This window comes from Saccopteryx leptura, chromosome 5, assembly GCF_036850995.1.
Source record: "Saccopteryx leptura isolate mSacLep1 chromosome 5, mSacLep1_pri_phased_curated, whole genome shotgun sequence".
NCBI lineage: Eukaryota > Metazoa > Chordata > Mammalia > Chiroptera > Emballonuridae > Saccopteryx > Saccopteryx leptura.
Window position 1 is genome coordinate 178,710,524 of NC_089507.1, and position 14,835 is coordinate 178,725,358.

The window sequence follows — 14,835 nt, forward strand, 5'->3', positions numbered from 1 at the left end:
ACAGGAAGGGAGAGACATGAGAAGAATCTATTTTTCATTGTGGCTCCTTAGTCTTCTTAGTTGTTCATTGATTGCTTTCTCATATGTACCTTGACCAGGGGGCTACAGCAGAGCAAGTGACCCCTTGCTCAAGCCAGCGACCTTGGGCTCAAGCCAGTGACCATGGGGTCATGTCTATGATCCCATGCTCTAGCCAGCAATCTTGGGGTCTCAAACCTGGGTCTTCTGCATCCCAGTTCCATGCTCTATCCACTGTGCCACTGCCTGGTCAGGCTCAACACATAACTCTGAATTATTTGTTGGGTGTCAGGCACTGTACTAGGCACTGTAGACATATGATAAAACAGATAAAATCTTCTTGTCAAGTTACTTGCCATCTAATGAGGAAATAGACACTAGCAGACAAAAACATGATATGAAGAATTATAGGGCATGAGGTGCATCATGAAACATGCCAGAGTAACGTGAGAGTGGCTAGAGGGCCACACTACTCAGGGGGTTGGAGAAGACGTCTCTGAGGAGGTTGTGTTTAAGCCCAGACTCATATCATGAAGGAAACAGTCAGTGGATGTCATAGCCCCTGGTCGGTAAACTGTGGCTTGCAAGCCACATGCAGCTCTTTGGCCCCTTGAGTGTGGCTCTTCCACAAAAGACCACGTGCGGGCGCTACCTCGATAAGGAAAGTACCTACCTATGTAGTTTAAGTTTTAAAAAATTTGGCTCTCAAAAGAAATTCCAATTGTTGTACTGTCGATATTTGGCTCTTTTGACTAATGAGTTTGCCAACCACTGGAAGGAACACCCAGAGCCAAGACCCTAAGGTGGGCTTCAAGGAGCAAGGAGAATGCCACCAGAGCTGGAGCTAGGGGCTTAGGGACAGCTGTGGAGGGTTTCAATCAGGGGAATGGCTCAAGCTGATTTCTATTTTTAAAATAACCGCAAAGGAGGATGTGGGAGAAGGGATTGTAATGAAACAGCAATGAACGGAAGGAGACAAGTGAAGTAGCTTTGTAGTCACCAGGCAAGGGACTGGGGAAGACATGGAGACAATGTTTTACGTAAGGTCTAGAGACAAAGGAAGTTTGTGGATGCAAGGCATACTACTGAAGAACACAGGATCCTAAAATATATGCCTGTTTGACAAATTGACTAATTTGAACTAAAGGCACTTGCCAAAGAAGAGGTGTGAGAAGCACACCCTGACATTCTCCTTCCTGAAAGCAGATCAAGCTCCCAGTAAAAGCTGCCCTTCCTATACAAGAAGGAAAAGAACATTCTGATCTCCAGACATGGGTTGTTAAGGTCAAGAAGAATCAGTATTACTACGAAAATAATCCTTAACTTCCTTTTGCCTCCCCATATAGTCACTTTAACACAATGACTACACTTTGTTCAACCTAGTGTATACACACTTAGGCCTCAATGCTTTTTGAGTCTTCATTTTCCTGTGAGGGCTCCAATGTACAGGTAAAAATAAAATGTATGCTTTTCTGTTGTTCATCTGTTTTCCATCAACTTCTCAGGCCCAGCCAGAGACTCTAAGAGGGCAGAGGCAAAGGGTGCCTCCTCCGCCCCAGGGAGGTAGGACGGACCCGCATACTCTCCGCACAGGGGCTTCCTGTGTTACATTTGGACACAGTTTACATTACACTTTAGTTAAATTTAGTCATTGATAAATCTTCAAGCTACTTCAGTCTGTTTTTTCATCCAAAGTGAGGCACCATATGTCCCTTCTCATCTGTAGACTCCATCTTTTTTCATTCTAGGGCATTTTATTACATAAGTGCAAGTCTTTCTTCCTGTCTTTAATCCTTTTCACTTCTCCATCGTCCATCGCGAGTCTCCACAGCTGCCTTCTCAGAGAGGTCCTGGGTCCCACCTGCCCACTCCTGGGCTCTTTGGCTGTATTCATCTGTTCTTTAGGCTACCTATCATTTTCTAGATTCAAATGTTCTCTTTTTCTTATCTAGTATTTTACACTTGTTTTCTTTTTGGTGTGATTTCTGATTCTTTTCTCTTATGGCCAATTTTCCCCCTACATTTTTTTTTCTTTTCTATTTTTTTTTTTGTATTTTTCTGAAGCTGGAAACGGGGAGAGACAGTCAGACAGACTCCCGCATGCGCCCGACCGGGATCCACCCGGCACGCCCACCAGGGGGCGACGCTCTGCCCACCAGGGGGCGATGCTCTGCCCCTCTGGGGCGTCGCTCGTTGCGACCAGAGCCACTCTAGCGCCTGGAGCAGAGGCCAAGGAGCCATCCCCAGCACCCGGGCCATCTTTGCTCCAATGGAGCCTCGGCTGCAGGAGGGGAAGAGAGAGACAGAGAGGAAGGAGAGGGGGAGGGGTGGAGAAGCAGATGGGCGCTTCTCCTGTGTGCCCTGGCCGGGAATCGAACCCGGGACTTCCGCACGCCAGGCTGATGCTCTACCACTGAGCCAACCGGCCGGGGCCGACCCTACATTTTTAATGTTTTTGCCATGCTTGTTTAAGATTTTTGGTGTGGCTACTCCAGTAATTCTATTTTAGGAGGTGTGTTTTCTTACATTTGCTGCCCCCTTTTGGTAGTTGTACTTTTCAAGCATATAGTACTTTGTCTGAGAGCTGAGGATACTCTTAGGGCAGGGGTCCCCAAACTACGGCCCGCAGGCCACATGTGGCCCCCTGAGGCCATTTATCTGGCCCCCGCTGCACTTCCAGAAGGGACACCTCTTTCATTGGTGGTCAGTGAGAGGAGCATAGTTCCCATTGAAATACTGGTTAGTTTGTTGATTTAAATTTACTTGTTCTTTATTTTAAATATTGTATTTGTTTCCGTTTTGTTTTTTTACTTTAAAATAAGATATATGCAGTGTGAATAGGGATTTGTTTATAGTTTTTTTATAGTCTGGCCCTCCAACAGTCTGAGGGACAGTGAACTGGCCCCCTGTGTAAAAAGTTTGGGGACCCCTGCTCTTAGGGTATTGACTATTCTAACTGGTGTATGTATTGAAGAAGAGTCAAAGGTTAGCTTCCATCCATATTGTTCTACATCAATTTAAACATATGTTTTCTAATGCCACTTAACAAATTACCATAAATGTAGTGGCTGAAAATCAGCACATATTTATTATCTCATGGTTTCCATGGGTCAAGAGTCTGGTTACAGCTTAGCTGGAGTTTCCTGCCCCACGGTCTCACAAGGCTTCAATACAGGTGTTAGCTGGGGTTGTAACTCTCATCCAGAGTTCACTTACAGCTGTGACTAAGACTTTTGGCTCTGTGGAAATGAAGACCAACCAAACGAGTATAAGCAAAAGCCACTGATTCAGAGCTCGCTAGAACAAGGGGGTTGGCTACATCATTTGCACATGATGGAGACTCAAAGGCAGCTAGAAGAGCGGGGAAGATTATGGTGGAGAAGAGGAGGCTTCAGTTCTGGTGTGTCCTGCTTGGAGGCTGTTGGCCTGGGGAAGCTGGAGGCGGGCTAACTAGCAGCTTGCATCCTATATGATTGGTTAGTGGAATATATTTGACTTTCTCCAGTTGGTCCCAAGTTGGAAACAGGGAACAAAATGAGGAAGCTGTCAGTTATTGATCAAGTTCTGGTCATTCTGGATCAATTAGTATAGAGGTTATTATTTGACTCCCTGGACCAGTTGCTATAGATCGTGGTCTGAATTCCTACAAGTCTGACTTATAAATAGTATTGGCTTTGTGGGCTGGTTACTGTAGACAATGGGTTGGTTTCCTGGGCTGGTCACTGCAGAATGTGGGTCAGAGTTTTATTTCTACATAAGGTCTGGTCATAGTCTATTTGCATATTCAGCCTTTTGTTTCCTAGAGACTGCCTGCATCTCCCTGCATGGGACACTCTGCACAGGCCGTTCACAACATGATCATTGACTTCTGGGCCAGCAAAGAATGTCTCTCACTCAAATGCATTATAGTAATATGGAGTTTTTATAGATGTCATTATGTATGCACGGGAGTGACATCATAACTTTGCCATAGTCTACTGGCTATAAGCAATAGAATGTTGCCCAAACTGGAGAGGAGAAGATTATAGGGCATAACTCCAGGGCCAGAGATCATAGGGCATTTTGCCTCCCACTTAGGACTCTGCCCACCACAAGATGGGAGAGGATGAGCCATGAGCAGTGCCCCAGGCCCATGAGAGCACTGCTGATCAGTCCTGCTTGGCTCAAGGGTCTGGACAACGGAATGCCCAAGGGCCGCTGGTCCCAGGAGCTTGTTTCTAATAATGACTTCTCACTAAAGCAGACTTTAGTGTGGCCCTAATATTCTCTAACACCTGTATCCAGGCCGTTGTGAGTGATTACTGTGAGTAAGGTATTCCTGGGTCCTCCAGCTTCTGGTATGGGGTTTTTCACCGATTTCTCTCTTCCCATTACTGCTCTATTATATGTTATAGCACAAGTTGCAACTTTGGCTCTACATTACATCACCTTGAGTTTTATAAAAACCTGATGCCCAGGTAATACCCCAGACCAATTAAATTAGAGTCTCAACTGTGGGACACAGGCATAAGCAGCTTTATAGCCAAGGTTCTAGAAGAGTCACCGTCTGAAACTACAGCTTATTTAAACTGGTTCTTAGCCTTGCTGCAAACTGGATGTAATGCTGGTGGCCGAGGCCAGTCAGGTTCACACTGAATTCAGGCAGACAGTAAAGGAACTATGGAGCCAGAAAGCATTGGGCTATTACCAATTGGAGGCTCACAGAGACAGTGAGCAAATAAATAAAGGAAAACCACTTTTTGCAGTGGAGGGCAAAGGATCAGGAAAACCATTCCTTGTGGTGGTGGCTGAGGGAGTCAGGGAACCGCACCTCGCAGTGGTGGGAAAGTGATTTGAGAGAATCTCCCCCGAGGGAAAAGCACGCATAGCTTTTCATAGAGACACACACGTGGCTTTCTGCCATGTGCTCACGCACTAATCTTGCAAAGTGCTTGCAGTCATGAAACCAGTGAACAAGCCTAATACAGCTATTTCCCCCACACTGGAATCACCTGGAAGCTTTCAAAACCAAAACCAAACCAAAACAGAACAAACCTCCAGTGTCCTGGCTCCAGCTCTAGAGAGGTGGATGTGATTAGTCTGAGGATTGGCCGGGCATCAGAACCTTTGAAAGCTCTGCAGATGAGAACGGCTGATTCCGCATCCAGGTAGCAAGGTTCTCACAGAAACCGGGCTCACTGCTCCTTCTCAGGTGGAAAGGGCAGGTCCCAGTTTAAGTGTGATTAATAGAAAGTGTAGCCAGAACACAAGGCTCTGGATTGCTTTAGCTTTGAAGTAAAAATGATCAAGAATATTAATTCAAAGATAGATCAGATCCCCTGCTTTAAGAACAGCTTTCCAAGCTAGCAGTTAAAATTTTCCTTTGCTATCACATTTTGCATGTGTTTTTTTTTTAAGAGAATGTTCTTTATGTCATTTTTTTCTGGTAAGTCAGTGTGAGTTTGTAAAGGGGTTCCCAAACACCCAGGGAGATTGCTGTAGGCTGGGGCTCCAGGGGAGCGTGGAGCACGGAGGAGAAGCTGAGAAGTGAGCGGAGCCCAAGGGGAGGGTCCACTGGGCTGGAAGACGAGAGGGAATGGCAAAGCCAAAGGCGTAGGTGGGACTCCGCAGGGTGTGAACAACTGAAAACAGCTCATTAGATACAAGAGAGGGGGCTGTAATGAGGACAAGCGTTTTCTGACCGCCTCCGTCATCTTTATCAACTACATATTTACTTTTACATATGCATTCAGCTCTATAATTAGAATTTATTTTCTAGACCTGTGTGGGGCAACTGTTTTAGGCTTGCTCGCGGGGTTACTGGCTGCAAGCACTTTGCCTGATTGGTGCATGAGTGTGTGGTTGCCACGTGTGTATGGCCTATATAAGGCTATGGGTGCTTGCACTTGAGAGAGATGGGGGATTGTGGATGGCGGATTGCCTGCTTACTACTGTGAGGGGCCATTTTTGCTCTTTGTTTTCCTGAGAAGCAGTTTCCCCTGCTGTGTGCTTGTCCAATGTTGTGAGACTTTATTAAATGAAATGGCCTAATGCTTTCCGGCTCTGCAGTTTCTTCACCATCTGCCCGAACCCAGTGTGGACCTGCCTGGCTTTAGCCACCAGCATTACAACCTGTTTATAGGCTGAGTCCAAAGACTGGGCACCAGTAGAGCACATTAACATCATGTAACCAGAGTTCACTGTACAGCCTCATAATTGGCCAAGATTAATTTTCCTTTTCTGTCAATCCAACATCACTATGCCTGTGACATTTAAAGAGAAATGTTTCAAAATCAAGGTTAAATGACTTCTTTTCTTGCCCCCCTTCCATTCCTTAAAATCATGACCATGGTACATTTTAGCTTGCTTTATATTTGAACCTTTATTTCCTTAAATAGTCCCTTCCTTCCCAAGGTTTCTAATTGAGCCTTCCTTCCTTCTCTTCCCTTCCCTTCCCCTTCCTTCCCTTCTCCTCCCTCCCTCCCACGCTTCTTCCTTTCTTCCTTCCTTCCTTCCTTCCTTCCTTCCTTCCTTCCTTCCTTCCTTCCTTCCTTCCTTCCTTCCTTCCTTCCATTTCCTTCCTTCCTTCCTTCCTTCCTTCCTTCCTTCCTTCCTTCCTTCCTTCCTTCCTTCCTTCCTTCCATTTCCTTCCTTCCTTTAAAAATTTTTCTTGTTTATGTGGTCAGCAGAAAACATTTGCCATCCCAGATCTTCAGAAATACCCAGGCTTTCAGTGACACTAACTGCCACAGAGAATTCGCTTTGTCTCTGAAAACTATGCTCCCAGAGACTTCTGCATTCCCACTTCCATCTCGGTTGCTTATTTGCTCCATCTGTTGGGTACTACACTCCTGAAGCTCCTTTTCTCTGTACTTCTGGGGTAGACCCATGGTTTTCTAAATCTCGGGTCTTCTGCTCCCCCTCACTTTATCTCAGGAAGGGCTCTGGGAGGGGTTCAGAGGGTGTATGTCTGAAAATATATTTATTTTCCTCTCATGCTCGATTGACATTTTGACTAACAGCGGTACTTAGGTGCAACTTCCTTCTTAGTTTGAAGGCTCTCTTTACCCTTCCAGCTGTGAAATTCCCAGGACCATGTCTGGCGCTGGATCTTCCACGCATTGTTTTGTTTTACCCACCAGTGTCTTCTACCTGCTTTTTCCTTCATTAACTTTATTGTAAACTCAAGTTTCTGAGGAATCTCATACACATCTCTTTGTTGTTATGGGTTTAATTCCTCTTTTTCCCCTTTTACTTTCATGTTAAGGGGATTTAGGGCAGGTAGCAGGGTGAATGCATGTGCCCAGTCTGCCATTTGGGACTCTATTTCTACAGACATATTATTTGGATATTAAAGGAAAGGAGGACCCCTGAAGGTGGAAGGACTTGGAGATACTTGACTTACATCATTGGGAAACTGTGGCTCTTAGACTGCTCACTGGTGGCCCGAAGAGGTAACATTGGGTGACCATGTGTTCTGTTCTTAAGCAAACTGTGACATCACTTTTCCAGTGAAAGAAAATGATTGGGAATATTCTCTTATATTCTGGACTATTTCTGTTAGGTCCATGTGTATTCAGAGTACTAAGTCAATGTTGGAAAAAATAAGGGCAGCTTACGGTATGAACTCTTAAGTGTCTCATACTTCTGGAAAGTATCTGATGCTGGTCAGTGGGCCCATCTTATGATTCTTATATTCCAGCACACTTTGTAGCTGGCACCTAAGATGCATCTTAAATGGAAAAATGGTGTTACTGATCTGAGTATGAAAGAAGGAGGAATTAACCTATGATGGTTTTGACCAGGTGTTGTGTACGTTTAAGCCCTCTGAAGGACAGGTGTAAATGCCCTGGTAAGTCCAGGTTATTCAGGAGGAATTATAGATTCCCTGTCAGTCTACGGCCATACCACCCTGAACGCGCCCGATCTCGTCTGATCTCGGAAGCTAAGTAGGGTTGGGCCTGGTTAGTACTTGGATGGGAGATTCCCTGTCATATAGGATGAAGATCTGAGGGTAGAAGGGACTCTGCATGTCCTCTCCAATGAAGTGGGATGACTTTGGAGTCCTCCTTCACTTGACATGATGTGAAACCAGAAGAAATAGCTATGAGGTATCGAGGCACATGAGCCTAAGACTGCTCCACAGAATCATCACCCCCACCCCCAGGGTGACAGCAGGGACCTGCATGGGCCAGTGAAGAAAAGCAGAGACAGAGAAGGCATGCCAGCAGATGCCAGAGTAATAAATAATGCTAACCTGGGCAGATGTCTCCCAGAACCTGTCCTCCAGCCTGTGCATTGGGGCAGTGATGGGAGAGACTGGGCTCCTATGAGGGCAGGTCTGCCATGTTTTAGAGGATCATCGCTGCTAGCTCTTCTTTTGCTGATATCCAAAAACATGGCTCATGCAGCAAAGGATTGCTGAGGATGATGGTGCTCTCGAGCTGGAAGCCCCTTGGGTGAATGAACATTTAGTGCAGAGCAGAGTGAGAAGTGGCCATTGTACACGCCAGCACCCACATGCTCTGTGTCCTTACTGGTCTTCCAGATGTCAAAAGGCTGGGCATGTGACTATTTCTCATACATCTTGTCAATGTTGGCTACTGGTCCACTCTGACCCCAGCTGCTGACCCTTCCAATGGAGCTTTGGCTGCTTGTTCCTATTGGAGCCAAGGTTTCAAAGGGAGAACCCTCCCCTTCCTTCTGCCTGCCCTCTGCCGTGGGCTCTCAGCCTTCCACATATGAGCAAACTGGAGCAGAAGTTGCAGAAGTCTGGGTCTCTCTTAGGTGCCTTATCTTCCTTAGACAGTGACCTAAACCTCATCCCACCTGTGGCCAACCCCCACCCTGGGCAGAACCACAGAGGTACCTAGTCCCAGCCTGGGCTTTGGAAGGCTGTGTGTGTAGGTGCTGGGCAGCAGCTTTGCAGCCCTGGCCTCTCCAATGCTGGCTGGAGTGGGTCTCCCAGGGAAACGCTGTTTCAGATGTGCAAACCTGGAGTTCTGTGTGTCTTCTTTGTACTGTGGCCCCACTTACAAAGGGACTCACTTAAACAGTGAGTACACTTGTCCCATGTTTACCAATAGTTACCATTCTTTCCTGTAAACGGTTAAGGTCCAGTCAAAGAGACCTAGCGGGTTGATACACTTGGTATTATTTCAGTGTAGCTAGCTATCTGAGTCATCGAATTAGTTTCCTAGGACGGTCGTAACAAATGACCACGTGGTGACTTAAAGCAGCACAAACTGATTCTCTCACAGTTCTGGAGGACAGAAGTCTGAGCTCAGTCAGGATGGCTCCATCTTGGGGACTCAAAGGAGAATCTGTCCATGCCTCTCTCTTAGCTTCTTGGTGGCTGTTGGCAATCCTTGGCATTCCTTGGCTTATGGAAGTATCACTCCACTCTGCCTCTGTGGGCGCAGGGCATTCTCCTTGAGTGTCTGCGTCCACATTTCCCTCCTCTTATGACACCGCTTGTTGGGTTAGAGCCCACCCAAATCCAGTATGATCTCATCTTAATTTGATGATATCTGCCAAGACTCTGTATTTCTGAATAAGTTCAAATTCACAGGTAGCAGGGGATAGGTCTTGAACATATTTGTATTTGGGGGGTGGGGAAGAGATACAGTCAATCCACAACAATTATCAAAGTAAATTAAAATAAAATTAGAAAAGTAAAATGCAACAACATATCTTGTTGTTATTCTTTGAATAATAGTTGTGAAATTTTTCTAGGTTTACCAAGAGCCATAACATTTTCAAATGCAGAAAAACTGGCTTATTATAAATACTTAGATTAGTGAAAATTTGAATAATCATTGCTCTTACCACTCTCAAACTCCTAATTAATGCATGCAAGCGGGAAAAGAGTGATAAACACAAGCAAGTCCTCTACAATAAGTGGCAAAACAAATACAGAGAAATAATGTTCATATGAATTATAAAAATGATCCCTGAAAGTATAGTCTTAAATTATGTTAATACAAGTGTGAAAAAAACCCAGTTTTCTTTTAAAACGATAACCAAAGTTTTTCTCTTGCTTCATCTTATTTTAAGATGACAAATCAGGACCTGACCGGCTAGCTCAGTGGTAGAGTGTGGAAGCCTGGCATGTGGAAGTCCTGGATTTGATTCCCGGCCAGGGCACACAGGAGAAGCGCCCATCTGCTTCTCCACTCTTCCCCCTCTCCTTTCTCTCTGTCTCTCTCTTCTCCTCCTGCAGCCAAGGCTCCACTGGAGCAAAGCTGGCCTGTGCACTAAGGATGGCTCCATGGCCTCTGCCTCAGGTACTGGAATGGCTCCAGATGCAACAGAGCAACGTCCCAGATGGGCAGAGCATCGCCCCCTGGTGGGCATGCCAGGTGGATCCCTGTTGGGCACATGCGGGAGTCTGTCTCTCTGCCTCCGTTTCTCATTTCAAAAAAATACAAAAAAAAAAAAAAAAAGATGACAAATCTCTCTCTTTTTTGACAGAGACAGAGTCAGAGAGAGGGACAGATAGGGACAGGAAAGGAGAGAGAGATGAGAAGCATCAATTCTTTGTTGTGGCATCTTAGTTGTTCGTTGATTGCCTGTTCATTGATTGCTTTCTCATATGTGCCTTGATGGGGGTGGGGGGCTACAGCTGAGCGAGGGACCCTTTGCTCAAGCCAGGGACCTTGGGCTTCAAGCTAGCGACCTTTGGGCTCAAGCTAGTGACCAGGGAGGGGGTCATGTCTATGATCTCATGCTCAAGCCAGTGACCCCATGCTTAAGCTGGTGAGCCTGTGCTCAAGCCGGATGAGCCTATGCTTAAGCTGGTGACCTTGGGGTTTCTAACCTGGGTCCTCTGTGTCCCAATTCGAGGCTCTATCCACTGCACCACCACCTGGTCAGGCAAGATGACAAATCTCTTTAAAGGGAAAATAATATTTGAGAATGAACTTTTACTTTCACAATTCTTTAATTCTTTTTTTCTTTTTTAAAATGTAGAGTCAAAGTAGAAATTAACACTATATAACTAAATGTTTCAGTTTTACACTGTCTCATGCATGTATTGTACAAAAGTGAGAAGCCCCATAGAACTTTAATTCATCTGAAAATTGAAACAAATTTTAATTCAACCCAGCAAAACATTTCAGCTTCATCCTGACAAGTCTGCAGCACAGACTCGCTCAGCTGTCCCTGGTATGATTTTCTGCAGCTTTTTTTTTTTTTAATTTTTTTTTAAAATTTATTCATTTTAGAGAGGAGAGAGAGAGAGAGAGAGAGAGAGAGAGACAGGGGGGAGGAGCTGGAAGCATCAACTCCCATATGTGCCTTGACCAGGCAAACCCAGGGTTTTGAACCGGCAACCTCAGCATTTCCAGGTCGACGCTTTATCCACTGCGCCACCACAGGTCAATTTGCAGCTTTTCTGCAGCTTTGAATGAAATGTGGGTACTGTGCAGCAGGAAGAAAGGCATGTTTGCAAGTAAAAGGAATCCAGTTACTTTTGTTGAGTTCCTTTAAAATAATATCTTATTCCATATTTGAGAGAACTTCAAAGGAAAACATTTCAAGAAGGAAAAAGGCATTGCTTTTAATGAAAATTCCAGGAAACTAGAAGAATTCAGAAGCAGTTGTAAACATGCCTGTATACTGAATGATTTTGATTGACACTAATGGCAGTTTCACACAGTTGAAAATTTATTGAGTGATCTAGGGGAGGTGTACCTCTGTTTGACTCTCAGTAATTAAGGACTCCATGTTAATGTGGGGGTCTTGTCTGAAACAGGCAAATGATTTCTGTCAGCTAAAAGAGATCCTTGTAGGTGGTGGTTTGGTTGCCCTCAGGGTCGTTATCCAGTCTAATATCCGGCACTCTTTCTTTTCATCATCCTTGTATAGACATATAAATACCCACGTCCTCAAAGTGCTTTTTGTACCAGCTTCCCTATCTTACTGGTTCCCATGTTAGTGAGATAATAAGTCTTAAACCTACACTTATTGCCTAATTTTATTTTTGCATGAGAGTCATTTGGAAAAACTGCTTGCTTCATCTTATTTTAAGTTGACAAATCTCATTAAAGGGAAAATAATATTTGAGAATAAACTTCTACCTTCAGAATCCTTTAATTCTTTTTTTTAAACTGTAGAGTCAAAGTAGAAATTAACACATATCACTAAATGTTTCAATTTTACACATCTCATGCATTTATTGCACTGAAGTGAGAAGTCTCACTTTTTTGTTTGTTTGTTTTGTTTTGTTTTTTTAAGGTGAGAGGAAGGAGATAGTGAGGCAGACTCCCGTATGTGCCCTGACCAGGATCCACCCAGAACCCCCCTTCTGGGGCCAATGCTTAAGAACTGAGCTATTTTTAGCACCTGAGGCTGATGTGCTTGGACCTACGGAGCTATCCTCAGCGCCCAGGGACATGTGTGAACCAGCTGAGCCACTGGCTATAGGAGTGGAAGAGGGAGAGAAGGAGGAGAGGGAGGGGGAGAGAAGCAGATAGTCACTTCTCTTGTGTGCCCTGACTGGGACTTGAACTTGGGATGTCCATATGGCAGGCTGATGCTCTATTCACTGGGCCACCAGCCAGGGCTGGAAAAACTTGTTGAATATATACTTTGACGCATTTTTGGACTTTTTACCTGTCCTTGTTTGGGTAGTAGAATATAAGAAGGTGTTTGTCAATGTGCCAATGGAGTGTTTTCTTGTGCCAGCCCTTTCATCCTGAGAGGGACACGGACAAATGCCCACACTGCTTTGCTCCTATCTGTGGGTAGGAACACTTAAAATGACAGAATAAGGGCCCTGGCCGGTTGGCTCAGTGGTAGAGCGTCAGCCTGGCGTGCAGAAGTCCCTGGTTTGATTCCCGGCCAGGGCACACAGGAGAAGCACCCATCTGCTTTTCCACCCCTTCCCCTCTCCTTCCTCTCTGTCTTTCTCTTCCCCTCCCGCAGCCCAGGCTCCATTGGAGCAAAGATGGCCCGGGCGCTGGGGATGGCTCCTTGGCCTCTGCCCCAGGCGCTAGAGTGGCTCTGGTCGCAACAGAGCGACGCCCCGGAGGGGCAGAGCATCGCCCCCTGGTGGGCAGAGCATCGCCCCTGGTGGGCGTGCTGGGTGGATCCCGGTTGGGCGCATGCGGGAGTCTGTCTGACTGTCTCTCCCCGTTTCCAGCTTCAGAAAAAAAAAATACAAAAAAAAAACCTACGCCAGAATAAAATACCTCATTTGTTTTCATCCTGTGTTTATTTGCAAATGAAATTCTGTAACGATTGCTTTAAAAATAGCTTTTGTATAAGAAGAGGAAGAACTGACTGTTAATATCAAATAATTGAATCCAATTTCTAAGGTCCTTGGAATGGTTTGAACAGCTGTGAAAGAGGCATTTAAACCAATTCTTAAAACAAACCAACACACTGTTTTGTTTAGTGTTTGGATTGGGCGTGCTGAAAGGGGAAAGGAGTACTGGGACAGGCGGTCCCGGGAAAGGAAGTCAGCCCCATGGAAAGCTCAGGGGCTGGTGGTGTGAAGCGTCCAGAATTTGGCGGGCGGAGAGCTGTGACTAAATCACTTCCATGAGCTGCAGAAGGACCGATTTCCATCCTTGCTCAGACCAAGATGACAGCACCGAGATTACACAACACCACCAACACACAGATGACTGTTGGTGCTCCCCTGAGTGCAGAAATTACCCTGTGGACCCGAGTCATTTGCTACTCCAATTCCTGGCCCTGCCGCGTGCTGTCTTTTAACCTACCGCCATCCAGCTGGGTCCCCATTATCACTTCAAAAATTACAGCTTAAATGTCATCCCAGTGGGACCTGTCCCACACTTATTACAAAGATGGCTGTTACGTAAACCTCTCTCCTCTTTGTTCTATTTCTGCCCCCTTTTATTAAATGCAATGGTTTTCCTGGTCGAGTTATTGTTTTTTCATAGCCTCAGAGGAGAAAGTTCTCATCTTGCAAATGAGGCAAACTGTGTGGGACTTTTTAAAGGAAAAGTGTAGAATAAGTTTTAATTCAATATGGAGATGAGACAGACCTATTTTATTTATCAGCAAAACACAGGAATTTCCCATCTGAGTAAGCAGCTATCTGGCAGCATATCTGATGTGGGGTGAATTGAAAATTAGGTGAGACACAGCCCAAGTTAGACCTTGGCTTTTTATTTGATTTCTCTGTAGTTACTCCTTTAGCCCCACACAAATGAAGGCTTATTGGAACTAAAATATGATTTTTGTTTTCTGAACCCCATAATCTGCGCCAGTCCCCATGTGGCAACTCCTCAAATACACACTGATCCCAGTGACAATACAGAGTGGCCTCCTAGAAGAGGGTGTCGCCGAGGAGCAGAGCAGATAGCTCCTCACAGAGCTTCTCAAACCCAAATGTGCGTACACACCAGCGAGGGCATGGATCCCGCACTCCTGACCAGCCCCCAACCCCCTTGGTACACTGCCGCCGCCTCTGCGGATCCAGGGAGCACTGTGTGAGCACAGCTGCTCCAAGGCACACCTTGTGACCTGGGTCAAAGCCAAAGGGGTATATACTCTCTACACCAGTGGTCCCCAACCCCCAGGCCGCGGACCGGTAACGGTCCGTGGGCCATTCGGTACCGGTCTGCAGAGAAAGAATAAATAACTTACATTATTTCCGTTTTATTTATATTTAAGTCTGAACGATGTTTTATTTTTTAAAAAATTACCAGATTCCCTCTGTTACATCCATCTAAGACTCTTGACACTTGTCTCGGTCACGTGATACATTTATCCGTCCCACCCTAAAGGCTGGTCCGTGAAAATATTTTTTGACATTAAACTGGTCAGTGGCCCAAAAAAGGTTGGGGACCACTGGTCTACACGATG